This window comes from Octopus sinensis, linkage group LG20, assembly GCF_006345805.1.
Source record: "Octopus sinensis linkage group LG20, ASM634580v1, whole genome shotgun sequence".
NCBI classification, from domain to species: Eukaryota; Metazoa; Mollusca; class Cephalopoda; order Octopoda; family Octopodidae; genus Octopus; species Octopus sinensis.
The window spans coordinates 6,024,284-6,045,744 of NC_043016.1; the positions used below are offsets into that span (position 1 = coordinate 6,024,284).

At 36.9% G+C, this 21,461-nt stretch overlaps 1 long non-coding RNA gene across 1 annotated transcript; it reads left to right on the forward strand.

The window, feature by feature from the left end:
• LOC118767326 lies at positions 1-16,222 on the forward strand. The gene is made up of 3 exons (XR_005003242.1): positions 1-89; positions 10,684-10,692; positions 16,213-16,222. It is a non-coding gene; the product is annotated as an uncharacterized LOC118767326 (long non-coding RNA).
• The last annotated feature ends 5,239 nt before the right edge of the window (positions 16,223-21,461 follow it).

A 21,461-nucleotide genomic window follows, 5' to 3' on the forward strand; every position in this document is an offset into this window, starting at 1 on the left:
GGAAGAATGCATTGCAAGTCCTTGAACGACTTGCCGGCAAATGCCTGAAGATCGGTTATTTCTTCAGATATGCCAATGGCAATTACCTGGTATGCGGCAGATTCTCTAGCTTTCTCAATGCGCTTACATTCGGTAAGAGTTGAGGTCAGGTTTCTAAGTAAGTCATTCCGATTTGATCCCACATTGTGTGGTTCCATACGGATTTTTGATTTAATGTCCTTTATTTCTATGCTTAAATCAGAAATCAGTTGTCGTATTTCTGCAATTTCTGGATTGATGGTTGGTTTTTGTTGGTGCTTTTGTTCAACGATAGTGGTAGGGGGAGACAGACAGACAGACAAACAGGCCAAGCACTGAAAGAACCAGTTTGTGTTGGACCATTTCTCAGAAAGCCATCCATCATAGGATTATGGTATCCTTTTTTTGACCTGGGATTGTTAGAAAGTTAATGGTACATTGAAGAACCAAAACAAATTTCAGGGCGCTTGGCTCTCTTTTCATGCACGTTATAAGACCACCTATAGGTCATTATTGTAAAATTATTGTTTCAAAGCCTCGTTCGATTTTATACAAAAAATAACGCCAAACTGATAGCAGCCCGCTATTATTTCTAGCATGATTAGAGACCACCGGTAGGAAAATATTTTTTCATAGAAATGTTTTGTAACGTTTTCTTCAATTTTATATGTAAAAAACAACGCAAATTTGAGGGACTTGGCTGTTATTTCTAGTATGACTTTGAGATCACAGTAGGAAAATATTTTTCATAAACGTTTTGTATTGTCCTTCAATTTTTATATGAAAAGTACTGCGAAAATCAAGTCATTTGGCTGCTGTTTCAAACGTGAAAAATGACTACATATGAGAAAAGTTCAATGCTTTGCAAAGTGTCCTTCAATATTTCTATGAAAAATAATGCAAATTTATGAGCACACGGCTCTTATTTCTAGCCTGAAGCTACATATAAGAAAAGTTGTTATAAATGCTTCGTAAAATGTCTTTTACTCTTTAACGTGTTTCAGTCATTTGACTGCGACCATGCTGGAGCACCACCTTTAGTCGAGCAAATTGACCCCAGGACCTATTCTTTGAATGCGTAGTACTTATTCTATCGGTCTCTTTTGCCGAACCGCTAAGTTACGGGGACGTAAACATACCACCATCGGTTCTCAAGCGATGTTGGGGGGGACAAACACAGACACATAAACACACACACACACACACACACACACATACATATATACGACGGGCTTCTTTCCGTTTCCGTCTATCAAATCCACTCACAAGGCTTTGGTTGGCCCGAGGCTATAGTAGAAGACACTTGACTCTTATTTGATGTGGAACCACCTATACGATACTTTTTTTTTTTTTATAAATGCTTTTAAAATTGTTCTTCAATTTTTATACGAAAAACGCAAATTTGAGGACACTTGCCGCTTATTTATAGTCTGAAGAATGTCCACTTTTGGAAAAATTTTCTTACAAAAGCTACTCAGAATGTTTTTGATTTTTATATAGTAAACAATGTCACTTTGAGGGTACTTGGCTCTGATTTCTACCATGAATAGTGGTCACATAAGAGGGAAATTCTTTTACATGTTTTTTAGTGTCCCTCGATATTCCTACGAAAGATACAAATTTGACGACTCTAGGTTTTTTTTTTATATCTAGCATGATGCAAGACCATATTGGACAATATATTTTATAAATACTTCGCAAAGTGTCCTTCAATGCTTATATGAAAAACAATCCATATTTTAGGATACTTAGTTATTGTTTCTAGCATGGAGAATGAGCACATATGAGAAAAAAATTATAAACACTTCATGAAGTTCAACGTTTATATGAAAAACAACGCAAATTTGAGCGCATTTCACTGTTGTTTCTTGCATGGAGAATTTTGACTTATAGGGGAAATTCTTATAATTGTTCTAAGAAATTTTCTTCAATTTTATATTTAAAAAAACACCCAAATTTTTGTGCATTTGGTAGTTATTTCGTGCTAACGTTTCCGGCATTAAAAACAATTACTGGACCAAGGGAAGTAACTATGAGAATATAATGGACTTTGGGAAAATATATATCAGGAAATATCTTTAATATTTCTTAATTTCATTATAATAATAATCCTTTCTACTAAAGGCACAAGGCCTGAAATTTGTGCAACTAGTCGGTTACATCGACCCCAGTGTTTCACTGGTACTTAATTTATTGGCCCCAAAAAGATGAAAGGCAAAGTCGACTAATAATAATAATTTTTTATTTATTTCTTTACTGCCCACAGGGGGCTAAACATAGAGGGGACAAACAAGGACAGACAAAGAGATCAAGTTGATTACATCGACCCCAGTGCGTAACTGGTACTTATTTAATCGACCCCGAAAGGATGAAAGGCAAAGTTGACCTCGGCGGAATTTGAACTCAGAACGAAATACGGAGTAATTAGATGAAGAACCTGAAACCACTGCCACCAAACAAGCCAAACGGATCAAGCTGATTGCAAAAAAAGAACGGGCAGAAACAAATTGAGGGGCGTTGGAGCCAGAAGCCCCTGCATCGACAGTGTATTCTTCGATGTCGAAATGCTGATGTAGACCAAGCAACAACCCATCAAGGGCTGAGAAGATCAAGACTGAATGCAGAGACTGAAGGTTTTCATATTGGCAGCACAAGATCAAAGCTTGCTTACCAAACACTACCAGGCTAACGTTCTTCAAAACGGTTCTGATCCTAAATGCAGATTCTAAGACACATTTGACGAAATAATTGACCATCTCGTTTCTTGTTCTGTGCTGACACTAAACGAATACAAAATCGCCCCGATAGGGTAGAACAGTATTTGCATTGGAAAATATATAAACACTACAAACTCGACACTCCTGTTTACTGATATGAACATCATTCTGAGCCAGTTAATGTAAAGATGTCACTATCCTCTGACAGAATGATCCAGGATAATCGACCAGACATAATCATTAAAGATAGAGAAGAAAATACTGTAGACTAATAGATAAGTGTTCCCACTGCTAAAAATATATCTGTAAATGAATTTGACAAATTAAATAAATATAAGCCCTGGAAACTGAAATACAAAATATGTGGCATCTGAAAGCAAGAACTGTCTCTCTTATCGTAGATATGATTTTTAAAAAAGTGGTGGGGGGGGGGGGTCAGAAACATTCCAGGAGAACCATGTCTTAGAGAAATCCAAAAGATTGTGCTAACAAGTACTGCCCATATCCTAAGAAAAACCCTATCAATTTTAATGTCTATGTTATATTAGATGAAGGTATTTCGTTACTGCCCCTGCCACTTCTCCTTCCCAAGCTTTCGGTCATATTGTGACATTTCTTATCCTTCATTCGCCTTAGGACGCTGGGTGTGTTCCGCCAAGTGATTGTAACAAACGTGCAGATTAAAAATAAATAACAATAATAATAATAATAATAATAATAATAATAATAATAATAATAATAATAAATTTATTGTATACAGTGATCAGCTGCGCTACAACTCACCAGGAAAAGTAACCCAAACTGCATGAACGGTACATAGAATATGCGCAGAAACTGAACAGTGAATAAGTCACAAAATGAACGGGGGTAGAGAGCATCAGGTGTACGGCAGGTGAATTTCAGGAAGCATGGAAGTTTTGAAAGATGTAGTATCCCAACAGGTAACAACTGATGTGGGTAGTTTATTCCAGTCTTCGGCAATTCTGACTGTGAAAAAATGTTTCCGAAAGTCATGTTTTTTTAAAATTTTTTTGTAAGCATGTCCACGGGTGTTAGACATATGGAATTCAATAAGGGGTGCTAAGGTTGTTGTTGAAAAGAAGATGGATAATCTTGTGTGAGTGTTTACCAAGTCAGCTGCCAAACGTCGGAGCTTTAACTTGTCCATACCCAGGGAAGCAATATATGAAAGACAACGTACATTCCAGGGAACTTGGCTGTTGTGTATAGCATGAAGAATGGTCGCATATCGGAAAAGTTCCTAGCAATACTTTATATTTTTATGAAAATCAATGCAGACTTATTGACAGCAAGAAGAATGACCACATGTGGACAGTTATAAACGCCTTTCAAACTGACTTACCATTTTATATGAAAAACAATGCGAATACGAGAACAGTTAGCTCTTATTTCTAGTTTGACGAATGGTCACATGAATATAGTTATTAATGCTTCTTAAATTGTCCTTCAATTTATGTATAAAAATAACTAAAATTTGAAGACACATGGAGTGAGACCATTTTAATATTGGATAATATTTTTTATAAATGCTTCTTACATTGTCTTTCACGTTTCGTATGAGAAACGCAAACTTGAAAACAGGGGCTCATTTGTAACATGAAGGATGGTCACATTTGAGGAAAAAAGTCTTAACAATACTTCACAAAGCGTCCTTCAATTTTTATATGTGAAGTAACGTCAGTATGAGGACATTTGGCTCTTATTTTTAGCATGAAGAATGCTCACACTTCGTATAGAGTCTGTCGATTTTTATATGAAATTGTAAATTCGAGGACACTTGGCTTTCATTTCTAGCATTAAACATGGCCACATACAGGAAAATTTTCTTTATTATGCTTTGTAAAGCGTCCTTCAATTTACATAAGTAAAACAATACAAATTTCAAAGTATTAGACTTATATTCTATAAATGCTTCGTAAAGTATCCCTCTCTTTTTAAATGAAAAAGAAGGTAAGTTTAAGGGCACTTGTCTGTTGTTCTAGAATGAAAATGGTCAGCTACAGAAAAAAAGTTCTTATAAATACTTCATAATGGGATAAGCCCCGCTTTCCCGGGAATTACCAGGTACGTCAGCTAGTATATATATATATATGATTGTTGTTGTTGGCATCCTTTTTGTCTCGGGAGACAATGGAGTTGCGCATAAAATAATCTAGTCCGGCTTTTACATTTCCTGTCCTAATACATTTCCTGCTGTGGCTGTGTAGTCCTATCCTGGACAAACACTCCCTCTGGCAGGTACCGCAAATGTCGCGAAGACTGTTCCTGGCTGGTTGTAATGCCATAGTCTCTTGTTTACGTCTCTTCCTTTCTTTCCATTTCTCCTCTCTCTCTCTGTCACTCCTTTGTATTCCCTCTTTTACGGTACGTCGCCAATCTCCACGGTTGCTGGCAACTGCTTCCCAGTTGCTAATATTGATGTTGCAGGCCTTCATGTCCCTTTTCCAAACATCCTTGTATCGTAAGAACGGTCTTCCCACAGACCTAGTGCCCCTAGCAAGCTCTCCGTAGAGTATGTCCTTGGAGATTCTGCCATCTTCCATACGGATAACATGTCCAAGCCATCTCATACTCTCCAAATGAGCATGGGACAACAATAAGCTGACCAAGACCACAAAAATGAAGATTTACCAGGCATGTGTACTTAGCACTCTCTGGAAGTGAGACTTGGACGCCATACATACGCCAAGAGCGTCGCCTAAATATCTTTCACCTGTGCTGCCTCCGGAAAATCCTTGGCATCAAATGGCAGAATCATATATATGATACTGTACATTTTATAATATATATATATGTGTGTGTAAGGCAGGCTTTTTTCAGTTTCCGTCTACCAAATCCATGCACAAGACTTTGGAGGCTTGAGGTTATAATAGAAGACACTTACCCAAAGTGCCACACAGTGGACCTGAACCCAGAACCATGTGATTAGGTAGGAAACGTCTTACCATACAGTCACATTCGCGCCTAATTAGTAATTAGAGTAATTAGTGATTAATAAATAAGTTTGTATTCAACATACATTTCCCTAATTTTTCAAGCCTTTTGCTAAAGGAAGAGAACTATAAAGAAAAAATATGAGTCGCTTCCCTTACAAAATAATGATCCCTCTTACTTTTTTTCCAAAAGACAATGTAAATCGCAGAGAATTTGGCTGTTGTATCTTGCACAAAGAATAGCCATACGCGAGAAAAGTTTTTATAAATGCTTCGGAAAACGTCCTTCAAATTTTAGATATAATCAATACAAATTTGAGTGCATTTATCTTTTATTTCAAGCACGAATAATGGTCTATAATGAGTGATTTATAAAGTGTCCGTCAATTTTTATATGAAAGACAACATAAATTTCAGGGTACTTGGCTGTTATTTCTATCATGAAATATAACTACATATGGAGAAAATAATTATAAAGGCTTCTGGAACTGTTCTTCAATTTGATACGAAAATCAATGCGAATTTGAGGGGTGTTTGGTCATTATTTTTAGTATGTGAGGCTACTTATAGGATTTTTTTTTTAAATTCAAATAGTTCCTTTAATACTCATAAGAAAAGTAACGCAAACTTAAATGTACTTCGCTGATGTTTCTAGCATTATGACTGATCACATAAAGTCAATCGTTCACTTTTATACGAAAAACAACACAAATTTTAGGGTACTTGACTCTTGTTTCCAGAATGATGTGATACTACCTATAGGACAAATTGTTTTATATATACTTCTTATTGTGTCCTTCAGTTTTATGTGATAACAACAAGAATTTTGGGTGACCTAGTTGTTATTCATTGCATAGCGTGTGGCCATATATTGGAAACTATTATTTTTTTTAATATTATTATTTCTTAAATTGTCTTTCAATCTTATATGAAAACCATGCATACTTGAGAGCACTTGGCTGGTATTTTTAGCCTTATGTGAGACCTCCTACGGGACAATATTTGTAAGAAATACTTCCTAAAGTCTCCTTCAATTTCTATTCGAAAAATAGCAAATTTCAAAGTACTAAGCTGTTATTTCTAGCTTTGTGTGAGACTTCGTATTTGTTGCGTAAATGCATCTTAAAGTGTCTTTCAATTTTCATGTGGAAAACTTAGCTGTTATTTCTAACATGATGCGAAACCACTTATAGGTTATATATTTATGTATGTATAAGAGGAGAGAGGCGGAAAGGAGGAGGAGTGATATATATGAGATAAGAGGGAGAGAGAGAGAGAGAGAGAGAGAGAAAACAGACAGACAGATAGAAATAGAAACAGAAAGAGTGGGGGAAAGAGAAAGTAGACTGACAGATGCAGGCAAAGAGAGAGAGAGGCAGACACAGAGAGATAACGAGAGAGAGAGAGAGAGAGAGAGAGATCAAGCGAGAAACAGAACGAGAGAAAAAGAATGAAACAGATAAGACAGATAAGGCTAGAGACAGACGGATACATAAACATAGAGGTAGAAAGACAGTGAGAGAGAGAGACAGAGACGAGCAAACAGGTATAGAGAGAAAGACATGAACCAAAGACAGCGAGAAACAGAGACAGACTGACGGATAGAGAGACCGCCAGTGAGAGAGAGAAAGTGAAAGAGGGAGACAGAGAGGGAGTAACAGGCAGATTGTCGGACAGACAGATAGACAGTCAGTGTCCCATCTCATACGATCAACCATTTGTTTCATTAAGCCTTCTCTCATATTTCCTTATATCACTCACACTTTGTGATGTTTGTATAGGATAAAGTATACCTTTTACTTTATCTACATCTCTCTCTCTCTCTCTCTCTCTCTCTTTCTCCTTCCTTTTCTCTCTGTTTCTCTCTCTCTTTCTCTTTCTCCTTCTTTCTCTCTCTCTCTGCCGCTGATCTACAAAGAAAGACGTGCCTTGCTAGGTCACTTAAAGTGCTAGAAACAGCAGTAAAACCTTGACAAAGATATAGAGAGAATCAGAGAGAGAAAAAGAGACAGACAAGCAGATAGGCAGGCAGAGAGAGAGGACAGGCAGAGAGATAGAGAGACAGACAGACAGCAACGAACAGACTGTGAATGCTGAGACAGAGGGAAAGACTGACGGACAGATCGAGAGAGAGAGAGAGAGAGAGATAAAGAGAGAGACAGAGAGAGAAATAGAAAGACATGAAAAGAAGATCACCGATTAAAACCCAAGGACAAGTCAAGAAGACATTTGACACTGATTTTATTTTAACTATCTATATATATAAACTGTAGTTGTGTGAGTGTCTGTCCCCTTCGATTTAGATTCCTAACTACTCCCACATTTTGCGGTGCAGTTTAACCAAATTCGGGTATCTTATAGTCGTGATTAATATCGAGCCCGTCTGAGTATTAGCGCGCGTCTATGATGAGTCTACGATTTTAAAAATAATTTACCATCAATTTTTATTCCATTTTAATGCATAATTTTTCGTGTGTTGATGGCGGCGGAGTTGGCGTCCATGGTCACACCTGCACCTGTTTGCTTCTCCCCCTTCTTCCCTCCCTCGTGAAGCTGTGGGGAAGGGAGTGTAAGGAAATCAACGTCGTAAAGCGTTGTCAAGGAGACCAGCGTTCTTTTAGACAACGACTTCATGGCTTGAAGACACCAAAACAGAAATGGCTAAGAAAGCCCGAATTGGCATCTATAAGGAAGTAACTCTCTAAAAATGCTATATAGTCATTTCCCTTACAAACCCGAGCAACGCCGGGCGATACTGCTAGTCTTTATATATAAAAGAGAGGTTGTGTGCTGTCTGTCTCCTACGATTTAGATTCCTAACTACTCCCACATTTTGCGGTACAGTTTAACCAAAACCGGGTATCTTATAGTCGTGATTCATATCGAGCCTTCTGGGTATTAGCGCGCGTCTACGATGAGTCTACGATTTAAAAAAAAATTTACCATCATTTTTTTCCATTTTAAGGCATTTTTTCGCTATTATATAAGGGAAGTAACTCTCTAAAAATGTCTGCGATGAATCAACGATTTAAAAAAAAATTACCATCATTTGTTTCCCATTTTTAATGCATTTTTTGCTATTTTTTGGCTATAACTCTCTAAAAATGTTTATATAGTTATTTCCCTTACAAACCCGAGCAACGCCGGGCGATACTGCTAGTAGAATATAAAACAAGTAAATCTTTTAGAACATTGTTATTTTATAAGATTTTAATGACAAATATTTAAATTAATATAAACATTTATCTACATGAAAGAAAATCACCGCAGAACTTTCATCTAATTCTTCCAAATCTTTCTGCTCGGGATCTTTTCGGTTTGAACGGCAGTTTTTTAAAATAATTTTCTACGTAACTAAAACATTTCAAACTTCGTATACTGGTAGAATGTGTTTATAAAACATCTTTTTCTCTTGGCTTAATTGAGAAAATTCTATAGTTTGTAAGATATTTGTTGTTTTTCTTCTTCAATTTCTGCAATTTCAACCAATCAGTGACGTCTATTGAGGTGAAAACATTCTGTGCCGTATGAATATGTCCCTCGTTTAAGAAACAGATTGGGTTTATTTACATTTGTGAAGAAAAAAAGATGCCCTTCCCCCCCCCCCAACCCTAAAACAGATTGAAATGCAATAGATTGATACTAGGGTCATAATTATGGGTGACAATTTCATATGACACCGCTAGAAAAAACTGCCGTTCAAACCGAAAAGGTTTCTGCTTGTAGTGAAAGCATTTGTGAGAATTTTTTCTTTTTCTTTTTTTATCACAGCAAATGGTCGCACACCACAAGGTTTAACAGCATCTACTGAAACAACCAGCACGTTCGCAGCATTACCACGCACGATGGCGAGGCTAAGGCGCGGAGAAAGCCAAGCACCCTCACGGGCTTCACCTGAGGCGAGCTGCCAACGTTGACAAGAACTTCGCGGTGAGTGGTTCGTCGGCCCAGTCCCAGGTTGAAAGAGGTAATTCACTGTCAGATCCCGATACTTCAGGATTTTCTTCCGTTCGTCTACGGAAGCAGTGACCGTCCCATTAACTGCAACATCAAGGATATAGGAGAGGAAAAGGCGTCACAGACTGTGACACCCCAAATGAGGCACCTACGTCTAACCCAAGGACAGCGGACGAAACGTCACTCAGCGTTTTTTTCCCCCGGCGTGCTTATCGATTCTGCCGGCTCACCGCCTTAACTTCCGTTTATATCAAACTAGCAGTATCGCCCGGCGTTGCTCGGGTTTGTAAGGGAAATAACTATATAAGCATTTTTAGAGAGTTATAGCCAAAAAGTAGCAAAAAAAGGCATTAAAAATGGAAAACAAATGATGGTAATTTTTTTTTAAATCGTTGACTCATCTTAGACATTTTTAGAGAGTCACTTCCCTTATATAATAGCATAAAAAATGTATTAAAATGGAAAAAAATGATGGTAAATTTTTTTTTTAATCGTTGCCTCATCGTAGACGCGCGCTAATACCCAGAAGGGCTCGATATGAATCATGACTATAAGATACCCGGTTTTGGTTAAACTGCACAGCAAAATGTGGGAGTAGTTAGGAATCTAAATCGTAGGAGACAGACACACAACCTTACTTTTATATATAAAGATATTTCATTTTCACCGAAATCAGTTTTATCTATTTTGTTATTTGGCGTAACTTCGGTATAGGTACCGGAAGTACCGGATACATTTCAACAGTGTTTTTTATATATATATATGGGGGGTTAGGGTTAGGGGTAGGAGAAAAGGGTTTCTGTTATCTTCAGAAATGTAAACAAAGCCACTTCTGGTACTTACGGTATCTATACCGAAGGATCGCCTGTTATTTGTGTGTGTGTGTGTTGGGGGTGTCTGTATGTGATGGTTTGATTCTGTTCCTATCAACAAACGAACACTAATACGCTTCAAATAAAAAGCATTCGCATCAATCTCACGAAGGCCCGAAACTTCGAAGTCCCTGTCACCCCTCTTCTTGTTAAATTTTAATAAAGATGTGCAACGTCTCATCGTTTTTCTATAGGCGAGGCGCAGGCGTGGCTGTGTGGTAAGAAGTTTGATTCCGAACCACATGGTTCCGGGTTCAGTCCCACTGTTTGGCACCTTGGGCAAGTGTCTTCTACTATAGCCTCGCACCGACGAAAGCCTTGTGAATTGGTTTGGTAGACGGAAACTGAAAGAATCCCGTTGTGTGTGTGTATCTATCCTCCCCTCCCATCACTTGACAACCAATGTTGGTGTGTTTACTTCTTCGTATCTTAGCGGTTCGGCAAAAGGGATCCGATAGAATAATTACTAGACCTTACAAAGAATAAGTCCTGAGGTCGATTTCTTCGACTAAAAACCCTTTTAGGCGGTGCTCCGGCATGGCCGCAGTTAAATGAGGCATCTGTTCTGTTTGGCTGCCACTTTTCAATTTCTTCAATTTTTGTTCCAATTGTTATTTCGTGTTAAAATTGTCGTATTTGGGTAATTTTAACCTGTCAACGACGTGTATTCGGTTGAAGAAAGCTACTGCTATTTGCGATAGTAATCGAAGAGGAACAACCTCCGGGTCATCTCTGCTAAATGGCACCATTCTGTTCTATTTTATTTTTTGTTTACTGTCTGTATTAATGACACGCTTTTTTTTTTTTTTTAGGTTCTCGCGTCGGAATAACCAATAAACATCGAAGAATCAACACCAAGAAGGAAGAAATATTATTTACATATATTTATTCGTTAGCCCGACAACGGTATTTAAGCCACAGGGCCAAATTTGGGGGAGAATTTTGGTTTTATTCACGCATAAAGCGCGCCGGTGTTTAAAGGATCTATGGAGCTACGGGTTCGCAGCTAGCTTTTTTGTTGTTTACGTGTATGTAGCTTCAAAATGCCTTATTTTACAACTATCAGATGTATTGTTATTGTTACGATTTTATCTTACTACAATCAACAACAAACACATTTCGTCAACTTAAAAGTTTTTATTGGATTTTAAAGTAAAACAAAATAAATATCCTTTGTTTCCTTCCAGGTACCAATATACTGTAGCAGTAGTCATCTTTCACATTGTCCACCGACCGACCATTCCCCTGAAAAAATCAATGGAATCAGTCGATCTCCATACACAAATTATTTTCCTCCTGAAACTGATAAAAGAAAAAGGACACATATTAGGCGCACCTTTCTATAAGTCGCACACTAAATTTTCCAGGGAAAAAAAACGGCTTATACATCGGAAAATACAGTAATTGTAGTGGCAGTGACAAGTTCGCTCACTGGCTGGAAGTTGATAGTGTAGAAGTGGTTGTCTGCCAGTAGAGAGGGAAAGAGTAAGGAATACACGGTGCTGACTAGAAAGGAAGAAAGGATAACATACGAATAGAACCTAGTCGTAACATTTAGTAGAGATGACCCCAAAAGTTGTTCCTCTTCGATTACTATCGCAAACAGCAGTAGCTTTCTTCAACTGAATACACATCGTTGGTTGGTTAAAATTACCAAATACGACAACTTTAACACGAAATAACTTCTAAAATAGGAAATTTTGTCAAAAATGTTCAAAATAAACCTTGTTCTGCGTGAGAAGAATACGAAGTATACGAGTATACGAAGTTTCAAACTGTTTAGTTTCAAAAAATTAATTAAAAAATCTGTGATCCAAGCTGAACAGATCTTGTTTGAGTTGTTATTAGAGACTTAATTTATTGTTCATGTTATGGTATGTTTCTGCGATTTCTCTTTATGAAAACAGTAGTGTATGTCTAGAGTGCAGTTGTGTATTTGTGTCTAAGTGTAAATGTATGAAAGAAGATTTTGTGTCGAAAGTTAAAGCGGAGAATAAGGGTGCATAATCCACAGAAGAGTGTGTGAAGAGAGGGGGATAAGAAGTAATAGTAAGTTGATTATTTATGCTAAAAACGTAAACAGTATGATGTTGTGAGTAGAGAATTAAGGAGATATAAATGGAAGAGAGATTTGTCAGTACATACTGAAATAGAGTTGCCTGGCAGAGAACTTCAGATTCATGAAATATGGCTTAGATGGAGATTGTACGTAGGCAACATAAGTTGAAGATTTTTCTCACATCAAGAAACGGTTTCAATGTTTGTTAGCGCCATGTGCAACGGCTTACAACGGCTTATACACCGGCTTGTATCAGCATTCTAAAGATGGCAGAGGAGAGAAGACATATGGAATGGTAAAGATACAGGAGAGAGGGAGACTAAAAGACAGTGGACACGGAAGAGTTTAAAGGGCACAAAAAGGGAGGAGATAGTAACGCAGAGAAAGAGAGAAAATACAAAAATGATTACTATACAGAGACGAAAGTGAGGAGAAACAGCAGAAGATAGGAGAACAGAACAGAAGCGGGAAAGCACGCTGAAAAAGATGGAAACCGGTTGGTTATATGAGGAAGTCATCGATTTCAATTGTTTAAGAGACAATTTACGGAATTATGACAGTTTTGTGAGTGAAGAAGTATTAGATGCAAATGTTGAAAGATGTTGCTATTGATGTATGCTATTTCTGTTGGAATATTATGCTGAGAGATGATGTTAAATTTAGCAATGATTCCAGGAAAAATTTATATATTTATTTTTGAAATGTTATGACTTCATTTTCTATTTTTAATGCGTTTAACAATTGATGTTATCTGACAAATTTTGTCTTTAATCCACTGTTTTTCATGACTCACTGTTACAAGGAGTTAATCTATTTAAGGGCGATCTATTGGATAAAGTACTGGGTAACTGTATACCCCAATATTGGATCTTTTCACTTTGACCGGCAGATTTAAAAAATAATTTCTTTGCAACTAAACACTTTTAAACTTCGTTACATAAAACATCTTTTTCTCTTGGCTTTCTTGAGAAAATTCTGTAGTTTGTAAGCTATTTGTTGTTAAATTTCTTGCATTTCGGCAATTTCAACCAATCAATGACGTCTATTGAGGTGAATACAATTTCTGCTGTTGTTTGTCAACAAGTTCAACAAGAACTTCCGGCGGTGTAGCTGTTACTTATAAACCCACGTGGGTTTATTTACATTTCTGAAGAAAAGAGAAGCCCTTCCCCTCACCCCTAAGCCTCACCCTAACTCCACAATCTTTTATTCATACGAACGTGACTGATATGAAATATGTCATAAATAACAGTGACAAACTAGAGACCGCAGAGTATATATATATATGTAGATGTCCGATTGATGTACTTGGTACAGACATGGTTGTATTTATTATTATTATTATTATTATTATTATTAATAGTAATTTTTATTGACTTTTGTAGGTTTATAATTTTATGAACTGAACTGTGTGTTTTTTTATTATTTTTTATGTATATGTCTGATTTAAATTTAAATGTGAGTGTGCATATATTTTCCAGTAGGTTAGTTTTGGAACTAGAATCCCAATATGTAGAATAACTGTGTTTGTTAATGTATATTGATATATTTTGTTTATTTTGTATTATTGTATTAATGAGTATATATATGTGTGTAGTATTATGAGTGTCTATGCACACGTTTTTATATTATATATTTTTATATTTATATGTAAAAAAAAGTTTTTCACACTTATAATAAATTAAATTCTCTGAAGAGGCCGTGGGACATCCTTGTTAATGTCTCGTTTATACCTGCCTTATATGGCTTATAGGTTAAATGAGGCATACTTGTCCTTACGGCCGAAACAGCTGTCAGATATGATATAATTATATATTATATTTTATATTTCTATTTCCTTGTCTAATTATATTTACAATATATTTTGTATAATGCCTTTGCTGTTATGTAATGGTGTAATAAAGTATTGATTGGGTATCATCGATGGATCGCGGGTTCGAATCTCAGACCGGGTGATGTGTGTGTTTATGAGCGAAAACACCTAAGATCCACGCGGCTCCTACAGAAGGTAATGGCGAACTTCTGCTGACTCTTTCGCCACAACTTTCTCTCACTCTTTCCTCCTGCATCTTGCAGCTCATCTGTGACGGACCGGCGTCCCGTCCAGGTGGGGAACCTATACGCCAAGGAAACCGGGAAACTGGCCCTTATGAGCCAGACATGGCTCGAGAAGGAACAAACAAACAAACAGTGCAGACCTTAACAAACGTCGAGTTATGAACCTACAATTATATACCATGTTATAGCGTAAGCAAAATCCATCTAACGGACATCGCTGGGAGAATTGACAAATACAGGTTTACTCATTACCGATGGATTATACTTAATCTCCATCATATCTTGATTAATACGATCGGTTATCCCTGAGGTGTTATCATTTCTAGTGTGGGGCTGAGAGGGTGCAACACCATGGTCAAAAGTGTTACGATTACAAATACCAGAGTCAGATGGGAGGTTTCATAAGCACAATACAACGGCCAAGTTTGCGCCAATTGTAAGCAGCGATTATATATTTTAAATTTGAGTTGTAGAGTGTAAGATTTCAAAAGAAGATTTGTTGAAGATTGGGTGGTATTTATGGTGGGATAGGAAATTAGAGCCTTGTTAAAGATTTAACCTGAAGTCAGAATGGAGTACAAACCATAAGATACGTTCAATGGACAGCCGAATCATGCCCATTGTTGTAAGAAGAGTATCATTCCTATATAAACCACCTTATTGGCAAAGTAAGTGCTGGTTTATTTGAGAGAGAGAAGAAAAGACCAACTGGGTCTGTAACCAGGGCACCGTCTGAGGATCCCATGTCGATATCGAAGAGATCTATAGAGGAATGGGACCAATATTCGTTAATAAACGACGAAAGCGTTTTTCTGGCTATTAAAATAATGTCGATATCCGACCGAGAGATGGGAGAAAAACTTTCTCGCGAACATTAAGGTCTTGTTAACAGAATGGAGGATATGGAAGCGTAATCGTTTGATATATCAAAATGGGGTAAGTTAGTATGAGACTTTTTAGAAAGAGAACGGAATCAGGTGATGATATTCCCAGTACTATAGTTCAACTTTACAAATGGTATATACTCCAATCAATAATGCATTTACTAATGCGACACAAACCGGATTTAGTAGGGCAAATAAGCCTAATGGAGAATCAGGCTTTAAGTCTTTCAGGGTGAAGTGGGAGGTTCGAGACCAGATGTAGGGTTCAGTTCGGTCATGTGGTTCAAGTTCTCCAATCAAATTACAGTGTTCGTGGTTGGTGTCTTTAAAAATGTTCCGGTCAGTATATTTATAGTTATTTAATTCCTTAGTTACGATCGGGAGGGGAGGTATAAGTACCTAGTTTTGTCAGGAAAAAGATGCAAGTGCTGGTATTTTTTCATCCTGGAAATAATAATAATCAAGGAGAGACACTTTTGGAAGGAGTTCAAAAATGATACTACACCTCTCTTTAACGATGATCTCAAAATGTATGAGTTCACAGTTGAAACCTAATTCTACCAAATCCACCTTTCATCGAATAACAAATTCAGAAATTGTAAAAGAAATATCAATTAGTACAATTCTCTATATTCTTTGCATTTAACTACACACACAGTCAAAATTATACTCGTCCCAACACATTCAATAAAGAGTTTCTGTAACATAGTCAATCTTTCTGAAATTATCGGAAATGTTTTTGTTTGCAGATTAAGATGTGGGCAATCTGGTCTTTCAACAATTCTAACACTATTTTAATGCAACAGGGAAAAGCCTGTCCTTTGTTAAATCGTATTACTACAATAAGAAGCCATGCCAACTGGATACTCTAGGAAAATTTATAGCTCTGTTCCCCAACACTAAATATGTTTCAATAACTTCTCATTACAACCACAAGACTCTGAAAACTTTAATTATTTTATAGCCATTTAAATAGGTAAATTCCAGAAATTAATTTTACTATTCAACTAATATCTCACTATAATTTATACCCCGTTATTTTGTCTCCCCACCACCTTCTTATATCCTTTCAAGTAGTTGTTTCTCCTGAGCGATTACTTATAAATATCCTCTCTGTTCTTTTATAATCTATTGTTGTCTACCTACTTAACTTTATTCTTGGTTGCGACTTAAGTACGTCGCTCTACGGTTGATAGCTACTTTGGCTTTGCTTCCTACAATTTTATCAGTGTGTTTTTCTTCTCTTTGTCATATTGTTTTGTATATCAATAGGTATTTTAACTCATTCCAGGATTTATAATATCAAACCTCTGATTATTCTAAATCTTGAAACCACTTCAATATGCAACTAAATATTAACTATTTTCAAACAGTTGACTGTTACCATAACAGATACGATTTTTTCAGTATAATATAAAGAGGCGTAGGCGTGCCTGTGTGATAAGAAGCTTGCTTTCCAACCACATGGTTCTGCGTTCAGTTCCACAGCATGGCTCGTTGGGCAAGTGTCTTTTATTATAGCGTCGGGCCAACAAAAGCCTTATTTGGTAGACGGAAACTGAAAGAAGCCTTCATATGTGTGTGTGTGTGTGTGTGTGTGTGTTTCTTTGTGTCTGTGTTTGTCTCCCATTCCATCACCACTTGACAACCGGTGCTGATTTTTTACGCCACGTAACTTAGCAGTCGGCAAAAAAGACCAAGAGAATTATCACTAGGCTTCAAAAATGTCCTAGGATCGATTTGTTCGACTAAAACCTTCGGGGCGGTGTCCCAGCGTGGCACCAGTCAAATGACTAAAACGAATAAAAGCTAACAGATAACCTTGAATCTAATGCCACCCTACAATATAAAGTTTATAAGTATCTGTGTATGTGATATCAATACAGAAATTCAACTTTGCCACTGACTTAAAAAAAAAATTACTTGATACGAGGTGGTAACAAAAAGTTCCTGGACTGGTTACGTTTAATAAAAAAAAAATCTTATTTACGTAAGTTTTAACATAATCTCCTTCGAAATAGCCACCTTGTACAGCAATACACCACTCCCGGAGTTCCTGCCACTTCTGGAATCCGGCCTGGGGGTCGTTTTCCGTAAGCGAATCGAAGACGTTCTGGGATTCGCTCTGGATCTTGACTACCACTGAGCTGCATTTTCCTCTTGGGGAAGAGATTGGAGTCCGCAGGTACTAAATATGGCGGCGAGCTGGCAGAAACGTTAGCACGCCGGGCGACATGCTTAGCGGTGTTTCGTCTGCCGTTACGTTCTGAGTTCAAATTCTGCCGAGGTCGACTTTGCCTTTCATCCTTTCGGGGTCGATTAAATAAGTACCAGTTACGCACTGGAGTCGATGTAATCGACTTAATCCGTTTGTCTGTCCTTGTTTGTCCTCTCTGTGTTTAGCCCCTTGTGGGTAGTAAAGAAACAGGTACTAAATATGGCTAATAGGGCGGATGCAGAAGCGATACCATGTTGTTTCTTGCGAGAAACTCACGAGTGGGGAGAGCTCGGTGACGGGGTGCGTTGTCGTCGTGAAGAATCCAATTCTTCGCGCTTCATAGATCCACTCACTTTCGCCGAATGTCTTTCCTCGAACGCTTCGAAACGTCGCAGTAGAACTCTCAATTGATGCTCTGGCCTGAAGGATAAATTCTCGATACACAATACCGCGGATGTCGAGGAAAAAATTGATGAGCATGCTCTTGATTGATTTGCGGCTCTGTCGCGCCTTCTTTGGTCGTGGAAATGAAGGCCTCTTCAATTGTGACGACTATTGCTTCGTCTCAGGGTCGCACCCGTGGACCAAACTCTCATCACCGGTGATAATCCTCGACATGAAGGATGGATCGTCAGCAGTACGCTGATGGAGATCTTGAAAGATTTCGACACGACGTTCCTTCTGCTTAGTTATCAGTAGGCAGGGGACAAACCTGGCAGTAACACGCCGCACGTTCAATTCAGACGTTAGGATTGCCTGCACGGGCCCATACGACAGAGAAGCAACATCAGTAATGTCGTTGGTTGTCCTCCAACGGTTTTCATGCAAAAGCTGATTGAATTTTCTTCACATTTCCCGAAATGACGCTCGTGGCAGGTCTTCTTGATCGCTCATCGTATTTCAGAGATGTTCGACCCCTTTTGAGCGCCCGGAACCATTCGAAACATTGCGTACAACTCATTGCCTCAACTCTGTTAGCTTGCCGAAACATGCTTAATGTCTTGTGGCAGACTTCCCATGTTTAACGCAAAATTTTACGTTGGCTCTTTGTTCCTTTCCCTGACAAAATCGCAGACTACAGCAGACACGTGATCACGAAAACACAAATCTCACAATTTGCGAAGTAAATTCAGCGATATCACACGGCACACTGCCTCATGAAGATAATTGCTAGCCCTCACTGAGCACGCAACCGTATGCTGCCATCTGTTGATGCGCTACTGAAATAGTCCAGAACCTTTTGATACCACCTAATATTCTTGATTTCGTTCTTCGCCATATAAGTACACCATAAATAAACTCTAGTTGAAAGCTAATCTTGAACTGTCTATACATATTATTAATATAGCAATAAATTCCTATCTCCTGAAAAACGCTTATGAAGCTCATAAATCAGAAAATAAATGTCAATTATGCAATTAATTATAACACCTTTTAAACTATTGGCTAGTGAAACCATTTTCCAAGTAAGAACATCTGAATTATTCTTAATAACACACATGGATGAAAAAAAAATGAATACTGAGGCTTTTGAAGTCAGCGTAGATACAAAACAAATTCTAAGTATACAGAGAACTTTACAGAGATGATGGTATTATTATTTCAAGACTTGTAATAAATAAAACATAAGCAAATCCCATCATTAGAACATAACTCAAACTAAAAAGATATACAAGAAACGAAATATAATATGGTATAACCCACCTTAAAACCTACGCGTAAAAAGCTCTATAGCTAAACATCATTTAATCTTTTGCAAAAACGCTTTCAGTCCCTTCACAAAAACAACACAAATAAAAAATATACAGAACTGCTCTGCAGTCCGTTAATTCTCACAAATAATAGCAACCTGCTCAAGTAGAAACGAGATAAAATCAAAACCCACTGCAACAAAATAAATTTATGCTTTCTATGAGAAAAATATCTCAATAACGAAATAGTTAATTGTATAATAAGTAAGTACTAACCAGGCTGTTCGTGTCATTTCTAGCCACTCCTATTTCTTTGTCTCCTGTCTCCTTCTTTGTACTCCAAGACTTCAGTTACACAAATAAGGAAACCATATTATCTTTCTGTCTGAATACTGAGGGAATTGAAATTCTCTGACATACCAAATCTTACCGACACAACAACAGAAACACGTATCAGCTTTGTATTAATAAATCGTATGAAATTTTATTCTTTCAACACCAGTGATTATGTGGTAGGAAGCTTGCTTCTCAACCACATGGTTCCGGGTTCAGTCCTACTGCGTGGCACCTTGGGAAAGTGTATTCGTCTATAACCTCGGGCCTTGTGAGTAAATAGACAGCAATTAAGAGAAGTTCCTCGTATATGTATTCTTTTATTCTTTTACTTGTTTGACTGTGGCCATGGTGGAGCACCGCCTTTAGTCGAACAAATCGACCCTAAGACAAATTTTTTGTAAGCCCAGTACTTATTCTATCGGCCTCTGTTTTGCCGAACCGCTAAGTTACGGGGAAGTAAGCACACCAGCATCGGTTGTCAAGCGACGTTGGGGGGAACGAACACAGACACAAATAACAAATACGTACGTGTTTAATAGTCTTGTTTTTACATATTTCATGTTGTTTGCACAGTTGGTGACCCATATATGCATATATATATATATATATATATATATATATATATTATAATAATAATAATTATTATTATTATATTATTATTATTATATTATTATTATTATTATTATATTATTATTATTATTATTTAATTGAACACGATCAAGCGTCATCGCATATCCAATATTTTTGAAAGTGTTTGGTTGAATATCTGTTATGTGATGACGCTTGATCGCGTACATATTTAATTCTAACACTCTCAAATTTATATCTCGAAATGCTGCACTGAAGATGGGAAATAAGTAAGCAAATATTACTTTACTTTAATCTCGAAACGCGTATGTAGCTAATCTAAGTTGTGTGGATTCGTTATTTTCTCTTTTTGCCTACGTAAAAAGTGTGTTGCTGTCTGGGAGATCTCTTTGGTAGCAGAAAAGGCATTTTAACCCTAAATTTTAACTTTATACAATAATGACATATTGTTTAAAATAGTTTTCGTAACTAAGTTTTTTATCCCTTTCTTAAAGTGGTCTATCCTCTTAATTTTGGTATTTATATTGGCATTATACAAACAGCCCTTCTAATTACATACCCCTAAGAAACTGTAATATCATTTATGGATTAACACAAATAACTTTTGAAATCTATATTATATCTCGTAATTTAATATTAGTATATGATTAGCATGTCCTTTTAACAACAATTATTCTTTCAACCAATACCAGATTTTAGTCCTGATTAGAGTAAGTTAAATAAGTTAATTAACAATTTTTAGCTCATAAATTATTATGCATTTTCTATAAATACTTGCTATTAGAGTTAATAAGGTATGGATATTTTATTCCTTTTCCATGATGCTCTACCCTAACTGATCTTTTTTATTATTGCTGTTATTGTTATTATATTTTATGGTAGCCTTAACTAAATCTAATCCTTGTACCCCTATTAATTCGTACTCAGCTTATATAAGGTAATACCGGTATGTCGACAATTTAAAATAGTTCAATTTAATTAAATCAGTATATAGTTGACATGTTCTTTAACCTTAATTGCTCCCTTATTAAATACCAGTTAAATCCATTTAATCAATCTCCATAGTAACCATATAACAACTTAATATTTGGATAAGTAATAAATAAATA